At 41.0% G+C, this 23,091-nt stretch overlaps 1 long non-coding RNA gene across 1 annotated transcript in view; it reads right to left on the bottom strand.

Moving 5' to 3' along the window:
* The window catches only part of LOC122464750, a 66,956-nt gene extending 47,003 nt beyond the window's left edge, over positions 1-19,953 (bottom strand). Inside the window, exon 1 of the long non-coding RNA XR_006289071.1 lies at positions 19,776-19,953. This is a non-coding gene — a long non-coding RNA (uncharacterized LOC122464750). The remainder of the gene's footprint in view (positions 1-19,775) is intronic.
* Positions 19,954-23,091: the final 3,138 nt, after the last annotated feature.

Below are 23,091 nucleotides of genomic sequence, written 5' to 3'. Positions count from 1 at the left end.
CAATATATACAAAACTCTTCTCCAATAGCAGCATGAAAATAGGTTACTACACTATTTGTTCCACATTTAGGGCCTGGCTTCTAAATTATGTTCCATGTGCATAACTCTCATTAACTTAAATGGAATTGACATCTCTCTTCATCAGGCTCTCCATGGCAAAAGGTAGAATGGATTTTGTTTGTTCTCTCTAACTTGCATTAAAAACCTGCACATGTTTGAAATGAAAACTAAGGTTTATTTTATAGTCAGTCATCAAGAAGATGAAGATAACAAAACATTGATTCATTGGTGTGACAGGGTGGATTAGGTTCAAAGGCCCTGGCTCACCCTGCTCCAGAAAAGAGCAGAGAAGTCTTCCAGGAGGCCAAGATGGCTACAGAGAAGCCACCAATCAGAGGGGCTGCTGCAGCAGCCCATCAAGGGCCAGAAGGGTAATATACAAGGAAGCAGCAGAGGCAGAGCAGCCAGTTGCTGCCTGGAACTTGAAGAGGGAGCACTGGGTTCCTGGCTGGCTGGAAGAGCAGCAGGACTGCAGGCAGCTCTGTAGGCAGGCTGAGCCCAAGGGACTGAGCCCAGAACGTAGCCAGATCGGGCAAGGGTACTGTGAAGGGCCCGACTGGTCTGGTTGAAGACTGAGCCCAGGGTGGGCTGCAAAAAAGGCCATACCAGCTGAGGGTACTGAGAGGGGCCCCTATTGGGCTGTTAAAGTAGGCAGTGCCTCCAGGAAGGAAGCCTTGATGGTATGGCCCCATACGAGGGCCGTAAGAACGAGAGACTGTATACCCCAGAAGCAGGGACTGTATGAGAGACTCGGTCAGAGGGCTGGGTCACTGAAGACCTGCTGAACCACCACTGGGCCTGGAGGGGTGGGTTGGTGCTTGTGAGAGATGAGTGCCACCCCACTGTAGGAACTGAAAGAAAAGCAGGCTCACACCCAATCAGAAAGGGGCGCTCACAAGAGGCAGGTGCCAATGCTGTTACAATTAGCAATTTCCAACGTAAAAAATAGATATTTACAGCAAGTATTGAAATGCCTGTAGTGGCAATTTTAGCATTTTCTTCTTAATAGAATACTTTGAGTTTCACTCTACCAGGGGCTTTCTTAACTATCCAGTACAAAAACCCAACATAATCAACACAGTATCTAGGTTTCAGATTCTTTTCCTCCCAGCTGGTTTTCTGACCAACATACACCTCTACCCTGATATAATGCAACCCTATATAACATGGTAAAGCAGCACTCTGTGGGGCGAGGCTGCACGCTCCGGCGGATTAGCACATCAGTGTGTCTGGCTCTGACAAGTTGCTCTGAGCGGCGTGTTAAGGGTGCTGGGCCTGGGGGGTGGGGGGGTTGGATAAGGGGCAGAGGGTGTCGGGGGCAGTCAGGGGACAGGGAGGTCTCTGGAGGGGGCTTAGATAGGGGGTGGGGTCTTCAGAGGACAAGGAGCTGGGGGGGGTTGGATGGGTCGGGGGTTCTGAGGGGTCAGTCAGGGGGCAGAAAGTAGGTGGGAGTTTGATGGGGGAGGAGCCAGGCTGTTTCGGGAGGCACAGCCTTCCCTACCTGGCCCTCCACACAATTTTGAACCCCAATGTGGCCCTCGGGCCAAAAAATTTGCCCACCCCTGCATTAGGCACTCTCATCTCTCCCACCTATTTTAATCTCGTTTCTAAATTATGAGCAGTATAGGCTGAGCTTAAGTCGTCTCACTAGTTGTATTTTGGAAACATTGCAACTCTGCGCTGACATTTTCTAAACAAATAAAAAAAATTGTTATCATTAATACAGAATTAAAATACCATTGACGTGATGGCAAGTAGTTCACAGCCACGGAAATGAAAGGCATGGACAGTCAAAGAAAAACTGGAAGCTTTGGACAGACTGAAATCAGGAATGAGCCAAGCGAAGGTCTCCAAAGACCTAGGAGTGAGGGAAATCAACATTAAGAGGGTGGATCAAAGATGAGGAAAAATTACGATCAATGCTAGTTGAACTGGATGAAAGTGAAGGCCTGGAAAGGAAGCACCTAAAAACTGCCAAGGATAATCAACTAGATAGAGCAGTATTTATGTGGTTTACCCAAGAACACTCCGACAGCATGCCAATTTCTAGTGACATTGTAAGGAAACAAGCGGAGAAATTGAAGAAGGATTTTGATTTTAGACACTTGGGCGAGGATGCTTCTGCACATCAAGGTAACGAATTTACAGCTAGCACTGAATGACTTAATCATTTTTAAAAACATCATGGCATTTGGCAAGTCAATTTCAGGAGAGATGCGCTCCACAGATATAAAAGCTTGCAACGAATACCCACTAAAGTTACAAGAGATCATCATCGAGGGTGGCTATGCTCCGGAGCAAATCTATAACGCTGATGAAACCGGCTTATGTTACTGTATGCTGCCGGATAGAACACTTGCTTCTAGGACCGAAGAACAAAAGGCTGCAGATTTTAAGGTGATTAAATACTTTTCTGCATGAATAAAACCAGTTAACATAAACTTAAACCTCTGTGCATAGGCAAATCCAGGTCACCTAGGGCTTTCCACCATAAGAACATGGATTTGCTTTCATTCATTTATAGCCATTCAAAAAAATGCCTGGATGACACTGGATATTTGAGGAATGGTTTAAGAAATATTTTGTACCAGCTGTCCGGAGCCACCTATGCAGACAAAACCTGGAGCCAAAGGCATTGCTCCTACTTGACAACTGTCCCACCGACCCCCCAGTTGAGACCTTAACCAGCAAAGACGGGAAGATAAAGGTGAGCTAACCTTCCTAAGAACACAACGTCCAAAATACAGCCCCTCAATCAAGGCATTATAGCCACATTTAAAATGAACTATTGTAAAGCCTTAGTAAAGAAAATTGTTGAGGACAACAGTAGCATAACGGATGTAATCAAGAAATTGAATTTGCTGGATGTATTTAACTTAGGCAAGACAGCCTGGCTAGGAATCACTCCGTCAATGATAGAGAAATGTTGGCATCGTGGTCTCAAAAGTGCTTTTGTCACAGAAAGCGATGACAACCAAGATGAGGAAGACGACGAACAGAACAACTTTGAAGGTTTTACGGAAGAAGAGGGCATGGAGGCAGAAGGAGTCTACAGGGAACTTATGGCTCAAACTGGGATAGCGTCAAGTGGATGGAGGTGGATGCTCTGTGTCCAACCTATGAACGACTTACGGATGTAGATATAATTCATAATGTTGCCTCTCAACCACCTGGTGCCTCAGAAAATGTGTCTAACCCTGAGGATAGTGACGAAGAACCCTCAGAGCCACTGCCCAAAGCTGCTGATGCGGTTGTAGGGTTAGAGATTGGTCTTAAGTGGCTAGAAAGCCAGGATGTGGATAGACTGCAAATACTGCAGTTAAAAATCCATAACTGACCTGGCAAAGAAGGCTCGCAGTAGCATGAAGTTTTTTTTAAATTAAAAAAATGTTAAGGGGTGCATCTTAAATAAGAAAGCATCTTGTACCCCCAAAAAAGGTATCAATGTCTCTAAAACTTGATTACTTTACCTTTTCTATAAGTAAAAACTCCCATCTCTAAAATGTTTTCAGACTACAGTGTATTTAATAGTTAACAGTTCATATTACAGTACTTAACAATCTATGTATAACATAGTTGGCAAAGTGATAAAGTGGCCCATGCTCCTATTTCCTAAAATACCAAAATCCTTTTTTACAACAATTTGTAAGGATGTGTAATTAAAAGCATTTTCTGATATTGTGTGAATTTTGCATTTTCCCTAAGCATTACACGCAGATCGAACGATTGATGTATGATGAAACCTAGCCCACATGGTTGCATTTGGCAGTGTTTAGTACCTGTGTTACTTACAAGATACAGTGTATTAAACTTATAAAATAATTGTTGTAATTAAAGAAAGGAGATACAATTTAATAATTGTAGAACAGATATATTTACTGCATACACCGTGTTAGTTCTAACAAAAATGATTTGCTGACTATTAATAATGGAAATGCTTGAGGCCAAAGGAAGTTCGATATAACACAGTTTCACCTATAAAGTGGTAAGATTTTTGGCTCTCAAGGACTGCATTATATCAGGGTAGAGGTGTACCAGTGAACCAACTGAAGCATACCACCAGATGCCTGGGAGGAAACCCATCAAACTTGGACTGGAAAGCCTGTCCATAAATAGGAAAAGCTTGGATACTCCATTTAATCAAACTGGAGTATCAAAGAAAGTCATTCAGAACATTAACCCACCTTTGACTCATCAGACTTGGCTGCTGGAATTGTGATTCTGTCCCTTAATGACATCTCAGAGATCCATGAACACCTGTAACTAGGCATTTTTCAATACCTTTTAGCAGAGCAGCCAGACATACAGGGGGCTAATAACTATAGTGGAGAATATGGTTAAAATACTTTAGGAAAATTTGCATGCCATTTTTTTACCACTGTTTGCAAACAATTTTATGCCCATCAAGTTTCACTTCTCTATGAAATTCAGCATAATTACTGTTTCCACAACACACACCTACAAAAAGGTATAATTTCAAAAGCAATGCATCCTAGTAGACAATGAGAACCAGTGATTATGTAAGAGATATTGCTCAGCTAGAGATTTTAAAATATTTGGCAAGACAAAGCCTGTTGAGATCTGTAAATAAGGTATAAATGCCAAAGCTTTAAGGCAAAAGGCTAGAATAAGCAGATACCACCAACACTCTTAGCATTACAAAGATATTAAGCTTTCCTATCTAAGTAAACTTTTGTTTAAGCAATAGAAAAGGCCCCAATCATGTCTCTGCCTCTCACTGACATTCCTTGTGTCCAGAATGGTAAAATGGCCTTCAAAGCAAGTGTCAAGTTTTTGATAAAAGTTCTTCCATAGAATATATAATTGGACATATATCAAATTAAAATAATCTATAGAATGTATACTACCTTAGAATATTAAGCTTTGTCATGGAATTCAAGACTATCCCTGGCATTTAAGTGTCATGGTGAGAGGTATTTACTGGAATTATTATGGAAGAGAAATATATTCTTGCACATGACTTAGCGGTACATGTATATTAATAAATAGTAATTCATGTGGGAGTCCTTCTAGTCAGGTTCTTATATAAACTAGTATATAGTATCAATGCTGTCTGGAAGAGGCTCAAAGTGACATGACTATGGGCCTGATCCTCCAACCATCACACACAGGCAATTCCACTAATTTCAGTGGGACTATTTGCAAGAGTAGGTTGCAGCACTCAGGACTGTATAAATACAGCCATAATGAAATGCTGCCAATTCCTCTGCTAGCACCATTGTTCACAGATTCATATGCATCACAAGGGCAGAAAGGACCATCTAGTCTGTAACACAAGCCATAGAGCTTCCCCATCATTTTAATTTAAAATGAATCATCAGTGATGGGGAATCCATCACAATCTTTGTTAAATTGTTCCAATGGTTAATTACTCAGAGTAAAAAAATATACACCTTATTTCCAGTTTGAATTTGTCCAGCTTCAATTTCCAGCCACTGGATTGTGCTATACCTTTCTCTGCTAGATTGAAGAGCCCATTATTAAATATTTGTTTCCCATGTAGGTACTTTTAGACTTACACCAAGTCACCAGCTTCTCTTTGTTAAGCTAAAGAGATTGAATTCTTTCAGTCTCATTATAAAGCATGTTTTCTAACCCTTTTATAATTCTCGTCACCCTTCTCTAAACTCTTGCCAATTTATCAACTTCCTCCTTGAATTGTGGAAACCAGAACTGGACACAGTATTCCAGCAGCAGTCACATCAGTGACAAATACAGAGGTGAGATAACTACTCGAGATTCCCCTGTTTATGCATCCAAAGAACTCATAAGCCCTTTTGGCTACAGTGTTGCACCGGGAGCTTGGTGTTCAATACTGGTCAAGGACATCATAGACACTCCCTGATCTTACAAAAAAGTAACTGATCCTTGGCCTCTACCAAGATCAGACATGACCTCAGCTCAAGGACATATCTAAAAGTCTAAGAACTTGGCAAAAGTAATTGTTTTGCAAAATCTGAACCCACTGCAATATAACATGAACAGCATTCTTCAGTGCTGGCCAAGGGCAAACTAAGTTATAAATGTGTCTGTTTCAATTTTAACATAAATAATGAATGTGGAATTCATATAAGATACAAAATCCAGGAGGCATCTCTATTTACAGCATTATTTTTGTTTAATTTCAAATGCCTCGCCATGTACAATAGAACTTAAATAAGCATAATATTTTTACATAAAGTTAGAGGATCAGAGTATTGACCAGTAATGGTAAAGCTGCATAGTCTAGATTACCATAGTGGTCTGACTTAGTTTGCGTTTATATAAACATCCACCTTAAATGATAGAGTTGACTTATTAGGAGCCTCATGCTTGACTATATGTCATCATTTGCAAAAAGATATCAGCTGGCATAAACACAAAAATGAAATACAACCATTCCACTCTTTTTATTATTAATAGATCTTACCAGAGGCAAAAAAAGCCACTAGCATCATATTGAGCAGTGTAGCGGTGCAAGACTCACCACCATGGCACCTCCGGCTGGCTGTTCTGGAATTAGCTCAAGTCCTTCTGCAGGGTACCCTCCTCCATTGTTGTCTCCTTTGCCGTTACTCCTGCTTTGCTGTCTCCACCACTCTGTAAACTGCATTGCTCGCCGGACTGCGCTGTCCTCTTCTGGGGGAACCGACAGTCTATAGTCCAGCCACTCGCCTCAGTGGCCTGCTACAGTCATCAGTCTAGTCCCTTGCTTCAGGGGCAAACTGCAGTCTGTGTTGGCCACTTCCCTCAGGGCAACTGGGGGCATCCCTAGCACCTTATCTGCCCTTCCTCCAGGGCCTCAGTCTAGCAGCAGTGAGCCAGAAGCTCCTTCTGCCCTGCTACCCTGCCCAGCACTGCTCTAGCCATAGTGCTTCTAGGCAACCAATCCTCTCCCTAGCAGGCCAGGGAAGGAGTGCCCTCTGCTCGGTTGAGCAGCCCTTTATATATGGCCCCTGCTGGCCCTGGTTGGCCGCTGCAGCAAGCTCCCTCCCAATTGGCTCGCTTAGTGAGCACTCCTCTAATTGGAGGGTTCTGCACAGGCCCCCTCTGGCCTGTTTTAACCCTTCCTCTTCCTGGGAACCCTCTGGGGCAACTGCCCCACTACAAGCATGCATCATAGATTAAAATAACATCAATACTTAAGATAAATAGTCTGTATTCTGTGTGATATTAATCAGAGAACACTCACTGAACAACAAAGATCATTATATACATAACGTTGAAAACAGTCTGAAGTGTAAGCAGCAGTAATAGGATAAAATGAACGAGGAAATTTGCTAGAGAAAGTCAGAGAAAAGAGGCTTGTATGCACTTCATATCACTGCTGACTATGGTTGAGTTGCCCAACTCACCCCTATTGACAGAGGTCAAATAGCACAGAATTTCAACACTGACAAGGGAAGAGAAAAGTATACCATAGAAAGCTGGTTTTGTCTTCCCTATGCCCCTCAACCCTACCATCCACAATCAAAAGAAGTATAAGCTTGCATCAGAAAGCTCTAGCACAAAAAGGATTTTAAGAATTAAATAAAACATTAATTATCTCTACATGACCCATATGGCTGAATAGCAACAATTTGGAATTGGGGTCCCAATCCTGGAAGCTGCTCCATATAGGCAGACCCATCTATGGAGTACCAATGATTTCCATGTGATCAGACCTATGTTGAAAGCTTGGAGGATCAGAACCTAAGTCAGCCATACAAATCCAATTCAGATATTTTTTTTAAACAAGAACAAAAAAATGTAACATTGATTTAAGATGCCATTCTCAATTGGAGCCGGATCCTGCAGACATATGCAAGCAAGTAGTCCTCCCTTGGATGAATAATCTCACTGAAATCAATAGGGCTAGAATATGTAAGGATTTTAAGACGAGAACAGTTAAAGGTTTACTCCAATGCAAAAGGGAAAAAAATTGGGTTTTGCCCCACACCACTCTTTTATATTGTATGCAGGTGTCCTCAAACTCCACCCCCACCCCCTTTAAGCTTGTGTCTATCACTATTTTAAAGCAAGTTTCCTCCAAACAAGCAGTGGCACTAGTCCTTAATGAGCACTAAGTCCATAACTAAGCCTGAAGTTTTAAAAAGAAGCCATTTCAGTTATCCAAGTGCAAAGGCAACACTGGAAAAGGGTCTTGCATTTTTTAAAGCTCTCCCAACTCTCTACTCCACACTTGGGTCTTTCTCAAGTAGAATTCTCTCTCTAATTTAAAAAATTCATCTCTGAGCCAATAAGCATAAGCAATTTCATACTCAAAGTGGTGGGAGTTTTGTTTTGAAGTCGTAAATACTTGGGAAAATAGAGTTTTATGATGGAAGTGCTATCTCAGCCTTAACTACACAGTCCCTGGAGTGGTACTAGAATGGCTTTTTTTGAGAAGGGGATGATAGGGAGAGAAAAAAAGTACCACCCCACATTTGGTGCAGAAGTATAAACTCTTCTAATGTGCAGCTAGGGAGCTATAATCTGGGAGATTTTTAAAATTAAAAAAAAACAACAGAGAGCTAATTGCTCAATACTGCACTAGACATCGGGCCAGGTAGTGGTAAAGGAGCACAGGCAGAAATGACATTTGGATTCATATCCATATGATCTTTTTACATGCTAACCACAAAAGTGTTCTGAGCACTTGGGTACACTCAGCTTTCTCCACCAAGATGGCTTCCTTCTGTGGGCACAGGCTCAGTCAGAGCTCTCCAAACAACGCACTTTAACTCTCAAGTCAATTGCCAATGTCATGCTGAGTCAAACTGACAGGTGACCTCAAGGTTAAGGTGTTTCCCAATGTCAAATCTTTGATCACAGGAATGATAAAACACCACATTGTGTGTGACAGTCCCCCCATTTCAAAGACAGAATAAAGTGTGCTACAGCCAATAGGTCCATGCATCTGTAAGCCTTAACTCTTAGTATTCGGCAATGTACACAATTCCAAGATTCAAAGAAAAAAATTCCTCAGTACTCAAAATTCATACACGTATTGTGACAAGTAAGAATTTAAATTAAAAAAACCAAACTTACTCCTGGGTTCAGAAATTGAGCCACATAGTGTCTAAAAAAAATACCCAAAGCTCCAGTGTATTCAATTAGCATTATGAGTGAAATGAAAAATTAGGACCCAAATATCAAAAATCAGCAGAAAAAAAAGATTGACAAATGTTAACTTAGACACAACATACTTTTTCACCATCCATGTTAGGAAGTCAAGGGAATAAATTAGCAAAAGCAGTCTTCAGACACTATACTTGATTAGTATTTTCCTTCCCTATGTTGTATGTAGCTAGAACAAAACAATAGATAAAGATGTTTGGTATTTATTTTCTTTGGCCAGAAATGTTGCAGCTCTTCTGCAATATTGTGTAGCAGTTCTGGAGAACAAGGAAATCTGTTCATTTCCCAAAATATTGCTAAGTAGAATGTAGTGAATTTATCCTTTTGAGTTTAGGATGCTTGTGTAACATTTCAGATTCTTCCTCCCTCTTCGTCTCCCCCAACAAATGAAAGGTGCAAAGGAATCCACAAAGTTTATACTCAAAATGTCCCCACAAGGAAGATTTTGCATACGTTGCTATGAATTCTGATAATTAGCTCACAGTCAACTTTTTATGCACATGAAAGATCCCTTAATTTACTTCATTCTTGTCACCACAGGTGGGTGATTACAAGATTGATTAAGGATGTTCCCACCTTCTGTCAGTTAGTTTGGCTGCAACTTTGACAGATTAATAGTACACCTTTCTGATTTTGAAATAATAATGTACTGGTATGGTCAGCTGAAGTGTCCCTGGAGCAAACAAAATGGGTGTAGAACGTGCAACAAAACATCTTCCTGCCTGGCATGTGAAAATATATTACCTTCACTGCAGTCCACAAAGGATTTCTGTCCAGGCCCTGTCCTTCAGCTTTTCCTGACTACTGAGAAGGAAGGAAAATATCCTTAAAAGACTTGGAGTGAGTTTAGTGACAGGAAAGAAAGGTTGCTTATCTTACAGTAACTGGGGTTCTTTGAGACATTCTGTCCACATGGATCTGCCTAGGTAGATCCCATATTCCCAAGGCATGCGAGAGCTGAATGTTTTAACCACTAATGTCTGTTGGGGCCATATATGCACCCTGCATGCCCTTGTGTTTCCCCCGACCCAGGGCATAAAGGCCAGAGCAACTGCAACTGCCATTCTGTCCCTTTGATGTACAGAAACCATAATAAACTTACTCTGTAGCAGAGGGAAAGGAAGGCAGATGTGGGATTCATGTGGACAGAATATCTCAAAGAACTAATGACTGTAACTATTCTTTCTTTGGGTGTCTGTCCATGTGGATTCCATTCTTGGTGACTGGCTAGCAGTTAACCTCCTAAAGAAGTGGGGAGCTAGGAATCTAATCAAAATAAGTATAGGACAGCTCAGTCAAAATGAGCATCAGATGTAGAGGCTGACACTAGAGACTATTGATTAGTACACGTATGAACTGAGCTCCAAATAACTGTCCTACAAATTTCATCTATAGGAACCCTATTAATAGATGCTCTGGAACTTGCTTGAGTTCTAGTAGAATGAGATTTAATCAGAGAATAAGGTAACAACAACTACAACTAATTATGCTAAACTATGCAACAATCTGCTACAGAGAAAGCTGATGGATACTGCGGTTCTGTCTCGCTGTCACAGGCAGTAAGAAGGAAATGAGTGGTGGTTGGGGTCAGTCTAACCATTATGCCCTCTGGGGGGAGGCAAGGAAAGGGAAGCACAAGGGCACGCAATAGCCCTAACAAACACTGCTGGTTAAGATTCTGATCTCATGCACATGGGATGGATGCATGCACACCAAGAGTGGGATCCACATGGACAGACCCTAGTAATCACTACTTTTTCTATTAAGTCTTGTGACAAAGTTCCTGCACTACCTTGGTGGGTCTTGCGCTTATTGGCGGATTTGCTCGCCTTGGAGCTTCACGGCAGCCCTCAGCTTGGCCGTTTTTCTGAACCCACAGTCCAGGTCGACTCCTCCTGTGTCTGACCAGGAGTTGGGAGGATTCGGGGGGAACCCGGGCCTGCCCTCTACTCCAGGTTCCAGCCCAGGGCCCTGTGGAATGCAGCTGTCTAGAGTGCCTCCTGGAACAGCTGTGCGACAGCTACAACTCCCTGGGCTACTTCCCCATGGCCTCCTCCCAACTCCTTCTTTATCCTCACCATAGGACCTTCCTCCTGGTGTCCGATAATGCTTGTACACCTCAGTCCTCCAACAGTCTGTGTTCTCACTCTCAGCTCCTAGTGCCTCTTGCCCCCAGCTCCTCACATGCACACCACAAACTGAAGTGAGCTCCTTTTTAAAACCCAGGTGCCCTGATTAGCCTGCCTTAACTGATTCTAGCAGGTTTTTGATTGGCTGCAGGTGTTCTAATCAGCCTGTCTTAATTGTCTCCAGAATGTTCCTGATTGTTCTTGAACCTTCCCTGTTACCTTACCCAGGGAAAAGGGACCTACTTAGCCTGGGGCTAATATATCTGCCTTCTATTACTCTCCTATAGCCATCTGGCCCGACCCTGTCACAGTCTAGAAAAATAATCTACTTTACTTCTTGCTCACTTATCTTACTTTAAACAAGTAAAACAAGAAGCATTTTATTCTTTCATCTTTTTTTCCCACTGAACATATAATTGTTTTCTACACTAGCCATCCCTATAGCTGTAATTCACCATCAGTGCAAAACAACTGGTGGCAGCAACAGCAGAAGCTGTAGTGTGGATAGTGCTCAGGCATTTTACCAGCATGGCCTCAATCCTGCTAATATTTATGCACATGAGTAACTTCACATGTGAGTATTTGCAGGATCAGGGTCTAGGTCCCCTAAAATCTTAAACATCTGAGCGTTGTCTACACTATTGCCTCCACTATTTCTACCACCAATGATGAACTACAAATATTACATTTGCTAGCGTAGGCACAGCCCATGGGAAGTGAGGGTAATAGGTGGTCATCTATATTTCCGCATCTCAGTCTCAGTACTGCCAATCTGAACAATTTAAAGCTGAAGGAAAAATAAGGATTTTTTTTATTCTCCAAAGAGGGCAACTTCTACAGTTTAATAAGGATTCCTGAATTTTTGAAATTTGAATGTAATTTGTTTGTTACCAGCAGGCATGAAACACATACATGGGTTTAATACAAGTCAACTCCTAGCCGACTGCAGACATTAAGAATCGTTAACTTTAAAATGGCTTTATGAACAAATATTGTTCTAATGCTCTCGTGTTATGCATGTTTGTGAAGACTCAAGACAAATGCCTTTCTCTCAGTCTAAACATTCAGAATGTTTGATAATGCCGTGGCTTTTTCTGTCAGTTCCAATTAAGATATTAGGCAGTACCCAGCATATCCCTATAAGTGATTTTGTAAAGTGACATATGAAAACTGAAAGTATTACTTACTATGATTGACATTTCCCCCTGTCTCCTGCTTAACAAAACAAGTTTCCAATTACACTATCCAAACCCCTGAAGAAATACATTTATTAGCCACAATAGACAGTCACACAGTGTGATACCCTGTTAAAGAAAACTTCAGGTTGCCTTAAGAGGCCATAACTTTAGAAGGCCTTCTGATTTCCATTAAAGGAATGCAGTCAAATAACAGCTTTGTGATTCTATGAATGTTTACGCTAAGCAACTAAGGATGTACCGCAGTGAAAATTTCTAAGACTAAAACCCGCACATCATTTGAGTGCTTACAAAACTAACAAAAATACAGTAACTTTCCTTCTCTCTTATCCTCTACTATACTGAACTGCTTATTTTAACAAGAGAAATTGTGTCTCTTCCCATATCCTCCTAAATTTGAGCCCCGATTTTCTGATTTATTTCTGTTGTTGAATGTTTTTGTTTTAAAGGGGTAGCAATTAATGGACTCCTCAAGACAGACAACGATTTTCTAATGCTAATTCATTATGCAACATTTTGTCTACATGTGGCCTTTTGTTCAAACAACACAATTAGGAAGACATTTAAAGATAATATGAATTTATCCATAGCATGCTGGTATGGACTTAAACTGTAGGACTTTTACATCAACCAAACATAAAAGCCATTTTATGAAGAATTGCCATTCTGCTTCAGTTCAATTTCTGTGTTATCTGACATTCCCTCTGAGCCACTAGAGACCTTTAAGTCAAAGGTTAATTCTGGCATTTATGGTTCTACATTTTTGTTTATATGAACATGTAACCACATAAAAACAAACCTGCTTCATTTCCACATTGACTCATAGCAACAGCAGTTTCCAGCTAGCACTTTATATATGCAAGACAAATGTACTGTTGTTATTCCTCAAAATATGGTGATGATAATGAGTTAAATAACCTTTTGAGCAGATGCATTCTCAACCTGTAGAAGTTAAATATGTTCAGGTTTTGTGTTCTTGACATTAGCGTACCATTCCTCTAAATCAAATGGACATTCTGAGGACTTATTTATCCCCTCAGAGTCAGTCTCCCCTTCATCACTCAGAGTAAGAAAATTAAAAAATGGCAGTTATTCTGCTTTGACTGTAAGCTAATTCTATGTGATAATGAAAGAAATCCTAATCCACTGGTCTGCTGTGATAAGCCTTTCCCTAAACTGGTAAGAAAAGCAACATTCATTTACAAATACATCTACATTATTATACCTTTACCCCACATGCCCTACTTTTGGAATCTGTTGATCTTTTCAATCTTGATATAAGGTTTTGTTTATTTACTGAATCATGCTCTTTGTAACTGGTTCCTCGGTGCCCACTTGAATCATGGAGAAAGAGTGGCACAGAGGAGAAAGAGAAGTAATATAATTTTAAGCAGGATGTTTTCTCTGGACTAAATTGCTAGGTCTTTCGTTTGTACTTCTTACTTTCCTTTTTCTCTTCTCTGTTCTCCCTTGCTTGCCTGTATTACAGTGCATGCACTTAAAGGTCCACTTACTATGATAGGTTTCAGAGTAGCAGCCGTGTTAGTCTGTATCAGCAAAAAGAAAAGGAGTACTTGTGGCACCTTAGAGACTAACACATTTCTTTGAGCATAAGCTTTCGTGAGCTAAAGCTAAAGCTCACGAAAGCTTATGCTGAAATAAATGTGTTAGTCTCTAAGGTGCCACAAGTCCTCCTTTTCTTTTTACTGTGATAGGGAATATCATCATAATGGGGTATTCCATCATAATCAGTAGAATCTTTCAAGCCAGTGGAACTTGAAAAGCACCCCCTGGACATGGAGTTTCCCTACTCAGGCATGTGTTCTCTGGACAACAGGGGAAAGCAGGGAGAGTTCACATAGTGATGGATGAGTGGAGGGAGAGGGAAAGAAAGGGAACAAAAAAGTAAGAGGAGGAGAACCAGCCTTGAAAGAAAACAAGCACTGCTTACAAAAACATTTTAATTAAGTTGTGCTCAGGGGGCTAAATAAGATGGGGGCAGAGGGATTGCAGTTTCCCTGCCTCTCTGTAGCTCAGGCCCACAGCTTTTCCTCCTCTTAAGCTTTTGGCTGGTGAAGCAAGAGCTCCCTCTCCTGTTTCAATCTACTTTAACCATGGCAGTACTTCAGAGTAACAGCCATGTTAGTCTGTATTCGCAAAAAGAAAAGGAGTACTTGTGGCACCTTAGAGACTAACCAATTTATTTGAGCATAAGCTTTCGTGAGCTACAGCTCACTTCATCGGATGCATCCGATGAAGTGAGCTGTAGCTCACGAAAGCTTATGCTCAAATAAATTGGTTTGTCTCTAAGGTGCCACAAGTACTCCTTTTCTCATGGCAGTACTTGAATCTCTCTAGGAGTGTATTTTGTTTTCCGTTATTTTTTGCTTTCCTCTGCAGACTCCCATATGAGATCTCCCTCACTCTGAAGATTTTGTTCATTATTATGTTTTAATGCAGCTCAAAGTTAAAACCAGATTACATTAATTTTTCTCCTTACACAGCTTATTTTGTATTACAAAATGGGAAACATGCCCAGCCTGCTCTCCACAAAGATGCAAGTCTCATCCCTCTGGCTGGCAACCACTGTCGTAGTCAATGCGGGCAATACCCAGCCATTCATTTAGGTGTGATGGGGAGACAGCTGGCCAACTTCTTCAGAAAACAAGTGGAGACCTTTATAGGTCGACAGGGTTTACCCACACTACACATACAGCCATGTTTGTGTAACGAGTCTGTGTCACTCATCTGACCCAGTTACAACAGTTGTGTTTGAGTTGTGCCCCTGTAGCAGCTTCTTCAAAATACAACCATATGTCAGCTACATTTCTGGATCCACACCTAGCACACTGCATAATTGTTTGTACTGGTGCATTCTGGACAGATTTTTCATCCTGCCTCTCAAGGGATATAGAGGGCAAGGAGGACATGCACAGAGTGAGGAAGCCAGATCAGTCAAACTGATTGCACATGCACAGCGGGGTGGTTCAGTGTGCAAAGCAAAAACAAACAAACAAACAAATAAATAAATAAAAAGCAGTTCTGTGAGCAGGTTATCAGAAGACAATAATGTGCCAGCCGAGGCTGGTGTCCAGGGCAATACACCGTGGGCTACCACTATTATTGAGGAGCACCATGTTGGGTGTAGACACATTTTTAAAGCAAACCATGTTACAAACTGCTTACAAACTTGATTAAAATTTGCAATATAAATATAGTGCCCAATTTCACTTCCAATGAGCATGGATTTCCATGGTCTAGGTCCTGAAGTAGGGTTTTCAAAATGCAAAGCAAAAAGAAAAATACCTGAAACTAAACTTATTTTATCCACTTGGATTCCACCATTTCCTTTCTGCCAATTTCTCTTCCATTCAGTAAGTTCTCACATGCACTCTGCTATCTATATGCTGTTGGTTTCAATTCTTTTTCTTGTCATCACTGACACCACCCCCTCACAACACACATCATTCTCCCTGTCACCATTTAACCCCTGTCTATCCCTTGGTCTTGATTCCTTTCAGTGGCATATGACATATTCTCCAACAACAGTCCATGGTATTCTCTTCCCTCTTGGATCTTTTAATTAATACTTGCTTTCTGCTAGCTTATTTTCTAACATTTACTCATAGGTGCTGGAACTAGGGGTGCTGGGGATGCTGTCATACCCCTGGCTTGAAGTGGTTTCCATCATATACAGAGTTTACAGTTTGGTTCAACAGCTCTCAGCACCCCACTATACAAATTGTTCCAGCACCCCTCTATCTACCCATCTGACACTTACATACCTTTTCTTTTCACTTCTTCAGAGCTAAACACAGACCATCTCATCTACATGTGTGGGAAGAAGCAGCCAAGTAGGATCTACTTAAAACATACAAGCATTGTTTGAACTTCTTAAAGCCTTAACAAAATGAGTAAGAGTTTTCAGGATTGAACCTCAAGTAAGAAAAGAAGAAAGCAAGGGAGGCTTGAGTCAGAGCAGAGATATGGTTGTTTGGGTGCCTTTTGGTGCCATTTGGCTGTCCCAGGTCAACACAAGATTGCATAGCAAGCAGCATGGGTTGTAATTTATAGTTTTGTCATCTAACCTTTAGTTATCATGTTTCCCCTGATTCTTTTTTCTGATTTTATTTGCACTAAAAATCCACTTTAAAAAGTTTTTAAAATTCAACAAGCTATCAAATTCAGTTTTCCTCTACAGTACTTTTATAATCAAAATCCTGTCAGTTTTTGCCATCGTTCAGGATATTATGAAATCTTAAGTTATGTTTCTCTATCTTCACTGAAGATATTAAACCACTAAAGCTTTAAAAATGCCTTTTAAACAACCTAATACATCAATAAGCTCCGATTTCACATAATCTTCTCATTTGTAGGCTAGTTTTGCCCTTCCAGTAGCATTTTAAATGCAAGTATACTATTACTTAGACATTGCTTAGAGATTTTTTTGCAAAGGAAAAAATCATCACATGATAAACAAAATTCCTACTATGATGTTTTTGTTTGCTTAGTGATACATGCACCATCCAACAAGTAGGATCTTGAAGGAGATTCCAGACAAGAAAAAGTGTCAATGCTCATGCTGATGAGTTACCGTACCTCATCAGTGTTCTCGTGCCATTTGGGATTCTCCTTCTAGGCTGTTTAATATTGCAGTCAAAGAAGCAACCTTTAATTTTGCCTTTTCAACACAGATGACTGGCAGCATTCTATATATACAATCTCAGCAGATAATTCCCTAACTTTTTCTTGTAAAAAGATTATTTGTCTGTGCCAGAGTTCAAAAGGGAAGCACCACACAGGGGCCCAATACAGAAGTAGCAGGGATCCAGTTTTGACTAGGGCACTTGTGGTTGATACCACAAGAACCTTTGTGGGCTGCCCCAACTACAGAAGGGGTTACCAGTTTGCAATCCTTGTTAAAACGCATGCTTGTGTGCTGCCATCAGTCTCTGTGTGAGCTCTTCCAAAAGTAATAAACTGAGTACAAATGTGCTGTACTATTCAATTTTTTGCCTTCCCGGGGGGGAGGGAGGATCATTATTTAGTAATTGTGTGGGATGTAGAAGGCAGCAGGCACTGACGGATTTCTAACAGTAGACTGTAGAAGATTGTCCAACCTGGTTCAGAGGAGAGCTCATTTGAAGCTTTTATTTCAGGATGTTTGTGGATCTATTAAGATAAAAATCACTGAATTTTGATTTTGGAACATGTAATCATCTTCTCAAAGGTATATTGACCTATGGTGACATGTTGTTCCAACCTGATCTGATGTCTATAAAGGATCCAATTTTGAAAGGGGGGGATGTCTAAGTGTGTACCAAACATACCCCAGCACAAGCTGAGATAGCTATTAATTTTATTGTTAGAACATCCTCTAAATCCACCCAAGCACCATTTGTCTGTTTTGTTCCTCTGTTACAACTTATCTGGCATCTATGTAACCTCTCTGAGACAGGGATTGACTTCTTTGTTACTTGTCTGTACAGTGCCTAGCACAATCCTTGACTGGGGCTTCTAGGCACTTCTCATGCTATCTGGAATGGCTCACAACTGTGAGTGCCTACCTTAGGGCAGACTGTCCCAAAACGGGCAGACATCCCACGCTGGTGGTATGTTCTATAATTAGATTTTACCAAGTCAGTAAAAAAAGGTGAACTCCCGGATCACTATAGCAGGTCTTGACACAGACAGACCCCTCAATCTTGCAACCCAGACAAACAGAACTTTGTGATAAAAGGTCACTTAAACAAAAAATCACACCACAGCAGGTTGCTCCCAGTCCCAAGAGACCACTGACTTATCCCAGATCAACTGGTATTCTAGATCTTACACCAAAGACAATGCTGGTAGCCCATTCTATAGTAAACTAAGTAAAGGTTTATTAACTAAGAAAAGGAAATGAGCATTATTGAGGTGTTAAAGTAGGTAAAATATATGTGAGTCACAGTTTGTAATTCCAAATGGTAGCAGCGATGTGGTTCTCAATCAGGGATTTGACAGATTTGACAAAATGCAAAGAATGTACCAATGTGAGATTTCTAAAGATAGCTACAGCACTCGGCCCAAAGTTTAAGAATCTGAAGTGCCTTCCAAAATCTGAGAGGGATGAGGTGTGGAGCATGCTTTCAGAAGTCTTAAAAGACCAACACTCTGAAGTGGAAACTACAGAACACGAACCACCAAAAAAGAAAATCAACCTTCTGCTGGTGACATCTGACTCAGATAATGAAAATGAACATGTGTCGGTCTGTACTGCTTTGGATTGTTATCGAGCAGAACCCGTCATCAGCATGGATGCATGTCCCTTGGAATGGTGGTTGAAGCATGAAGGGACATATAAATCTTTTGCGCATCTGGCACGTGAATATCTTGCGATGCCGGCTACAACAGTGCCATGAGAATGCCTGTTCTTACTTTCAGGTGACATTGTAAACAAGAAGCGGGTAGCTGAACAAGAAGTAGGACTGAGTAGACTTTCAGGCTCTAAAATTTTACATTGTTTTATTTTTGAATGCAGTATTTTTGTACATAAATCTACATTTGTAAATCCAACTTTCATTATAAAGAGATTATGCTACAGTACTTGTATTAGATGAATTGAAAAACAATTTGCAAATACCTGTAATCAAAAATAAATATAAAGTGAGCACTGTACACTTTGTATTCTGTGTTGTAATTGAAATCAATATATTTGAAAATGTAGAAAATTTCCAAAAATATTTAAATAAATGATATTCTATTATTGTTTATTAGTGCGATTAATCACACAATTAATTTTTAATCGCTTGACAGCCCTAATAATTAGTAAATAGCATAGATATGTAGAAACATGAATGTGTCCGTGTAATCTGAAGTTGTGTATATGCAGAATCAATTTCAAGGTGTACACTGCGGGGGATTGTGTAACTAAGTCAGAAGTGTGGAAGTGTGTGCTCTTAGACACTGGGGATCAATCTCCTCTAGTAGATGTAGTATACCTGCTGATATTGCATTTGTTCTACCTGAGAGAACAAGGTTCACTTGTAGACTAAAAGGTATTCAGCTAAAAGTAATGGTTAAAAGAATTCTACAATTGGAAATGTTATTCCTTTGAGAACTTGTGTGAACGCTACAGCGGCTGGTTTTTGGAGGGTTCTTGGGATGGAAGCAAATCAACACATCCAGGTTCAGCTTTGAGGTTCAAGTTCAACAATCTCTGTCTCTCAAGGGAAATCACTCACTGCCAACCCCATCCAACTCCCAGCAAGCTCTGGGATCCCCTTCTTACCTTAGTTGTCTTCCAGGGAAAAGGAAGCTAGGGGCCTGTCTTTCTTGTTCCTTCCTTCTGGGCCCTCCCATGGACTGCTCTTCCCAGCACCGATTTCAGAGGATTGCTCAATATGGGGTTGCTACATTCCCCAATCAAAGGGGAGGGAGAGAAAGATGTTCCCCCTCACACAAAGTAATGCAGCAGGAGCGTAGGAACATGCTCCTGCTCCCACTGCTGGTTCTCCTAACTATCACTTACAGATGGCACCATTAGCCTTAGTGCAGTAGCTACGGAAACACTAGAGGTATCTTACAAAGATCATGCTAGGCAAGATCCCTCAATCTCTAGCATGGGATTGCAAGGTAACTACCTAGCTCCTGCACTGGGATTATGGGGGTTCCCCTCAGGCTCAGGTTAGCAAAGCCAGCTGGTAGCACTCCCCCTGCATTACTGGGATACAGTGCATTTTTCCCCTCCCCCAGAAGATCCATTAAGAACTGGGAGGATGGAGGAACAGTGGACCAGATACAGGGTGCCTTCCCACCCTCACAGCCTCTATGGTGTGAGCCAATGCCTCCTCGAATATCCAAGAGGTGAATAAGGGACCACCTATCCCCATACAGCAAAGAGCAGAAGGTGGGAAAGTGTCTAGGCCTCCCTGAAGACAAGGAAGCTAAGAAGAGGGTGAACTTTTTCAAGCCTGGGGGCTGAGATTCATGAGTGGAGGATCCTCAAACCCATGGGTGAGTGTGAGCTGGGTTTAGGCTATGTGTGACCATTTCACATCTCCTCAGTGAAATGGTTACGTTCCCCTTTAGCATGGGGAATTTCTCAATATTTTTTTTTACCTCCATCTATGCAATACTGGCTTGGCGCTTGAACTGTAAGTCAAAACTGTAAGTCACCCTGTTACACCTCAGACTTAGCAAAAGACGGATTTGTTGGTGCTAAACTGTGTGACAGCTCCCTGCCTCCCCAGTCTGTTAGCCAGCCAAACAACTCTATTCTGCCAGTCCTAAATTTGCCTTGCAGGTTAACCCTTGGCATACTTCAGTTCCCTAACTCTCCAGAAGCATCTCCCTGCAGCATCCAGCCCATCACTGGACTTTCACAGAAATTACCAAGACCAGTGTCTCTGAAGAGACACTGTCTCTAAACACCCCAGTCTGGTGGGGATGCACACTTTACTGAGATGAATTTATAATAAAACAAGAATAAATGTATTAAAAAAGAACAGAGATTTAAGTGACACTAAGCAGAGATAATGGAAACAAAAAATGGTTACAAATAAAACAAAAGTATAATCATGCTTCCTAGTGATTAAAACTTAACTCCACAGGCCACAGTCCTTGACTAAGATAAGTTTATTACCTAAAGCAACCTTTCAGCGTCACCCACTCCACACTGTTAGGGATTCACGGTTCATGGAATGCAAAGAGCATTCTTTGTTTCTTCAGTGATGGATAACCAAAATGTCTTTTTGCTTCTCCTTATATTCCCCAAAGTTTATTGTGTTTGACTCCAGTATCAGTATGAACCCTTGTGGTTCAGCCCCCACTGTCTTCCCATGCTGATTCACATCCTCATGTTCATTTGGTCCTCGTGTTTACCTCCTATGCAAATGAACTGTCCTTTATCCCTGGCATCACCGTGCTCAATTTACATTAGAGATAGGGAGATAACTATCCTCCCTCTTGTCTGGAAGAAAACCTGTTTCTCCCTTTGTTTGGTTACAGACTTTAAAGTATAAAGTATCCTTAATTCCTTACATAGTATTAATATATACATTTCACAGTGACATTAATGAGCAGCGTGTCACCAGCTTTCATCTGATATCTTATATGACATTCTTTATAGATAGGTATCATCATACCAAAGCGTTAGGTACAGTGAGTTTGTCAGGCTTGATAGGAAGTGCTGTTACATTACATTGAACCCTTTGCCAGTAGGCACTGACGGGCTCTATGGTCACAGAATTTCTCAGTTTTTTTACTTCCCCCTAAAAACTGTAAAATAGTCACTAGATGTTTTAATAGCTCTTTCCGGGCTTACTGCTGCAGAGCCTCATTTTGGCTTCTATGTCTCTAAAGTTGACATTGATGATTGTTTAGAAAGGGAAATTATTGTGCACTTCAGCAATTTTAAGAAATCTCTTGCACAACACTTCATTTTAGGTCATATTTTAGAAATACTGTACACACGTGGTGTGATTCAGAGTGTAATTTTAGGGCATAAGCAACAATGAGCTACTGAGAAATGCAACATGGAAATAGTTACAAAATGAGGATAGGTATTGAACAGTGTATTCCTTATCTTTTAAGATAAAATATAGCAGAAATGTGTGAGTGACACCTTTTATTGGAACAACTGAAAGCAAAGACTGACAAACTTTCATCAGACTATTTTGAGAGTAGCAGCCGTGTTCATCTGTATCCGCAAAAAGAAAAGGAGTATTTGTGGCACCTTAGAGACTAACAAATTTATTTGAGCATAAGCTTTCGTGAGCTACAGCTCACTTCATCGGATGCATTCAGTGGAAAATACAGTGGGGAGATTTATATACATAGAGAACATGAAACAATGAGTGTTACCATACACACTGTAACCAGAGTGATCACTTAAGGTGAGCTATTACCAGCAGGAGAGCGGGGGGGGGGGGGAGGGGGACCTTTTGTAGTGATAATCAAGATGGGCCATTTCTAGCAGTTGACAAGAACGTCTGAGGAACAGTAGGGGGTGAGGGGTGGGGATAAACATGGGGAAATAGTTTTACTTTGTGTAATGACCCATCCACTCCCAGTCTCTATTCAAAGCCCGTTGCCAACTGTGTCCACATATCTATTCAGGGGACACCATCATAGGGCCTAATCACATCAGCCATACCATCAGAGGCTCATTCACCAGCACATCTACCAATGTGATATATGCCATCATGTGCCAGCAATGCTCCTCTGCCATGTACATTGGTCAAACTGGACAGTCTCTACGTAAAAGAATAAATGGACACAAATCAGAAGTCAAGAATTATAACATTCAAAAACCAGTTGGAGAACACTTCAATCTCTGGTAACTCGATTACAGACCTAAAAGTGGCAATACTTCAACAAAAAAACTTCAAAAACAGACTCCAATGAGAGACTCTTGAATTGGAATTAATTTGCAAACTGGATACAATTAACTTAGGCTTGAATAGAGACTGGGAGTGGATGGGTCATTACACAAAGTAAAACTATTTCCCCATGTTTATCCCCCCCATCTAAAGATAGATGAAGTGGCTCAAAACAAGAAATAGACCAGATTTGTTTTGTATTCATTTTCTCCTCCCTCCCTCTGT

This window comes from Chelonia mydas, chromosome 2 (assembly GCF_015237465.2).
Source record: "Chelonia mydas isolate rCheMyd1 chromosome 2, rCheMyd1.pri.v2, whole genome shotgun sequence".
NCBI classification, from domain to species: Eukaryota; Metazoa; Chordata; order Testudines; family Cheloniidae; genus Chelonia; species Chelonia mydas.
Note: the sequence above shows the minus strand (reverse complement) of the source record. Positions and strands in the feature narration are given on the sequence as shown.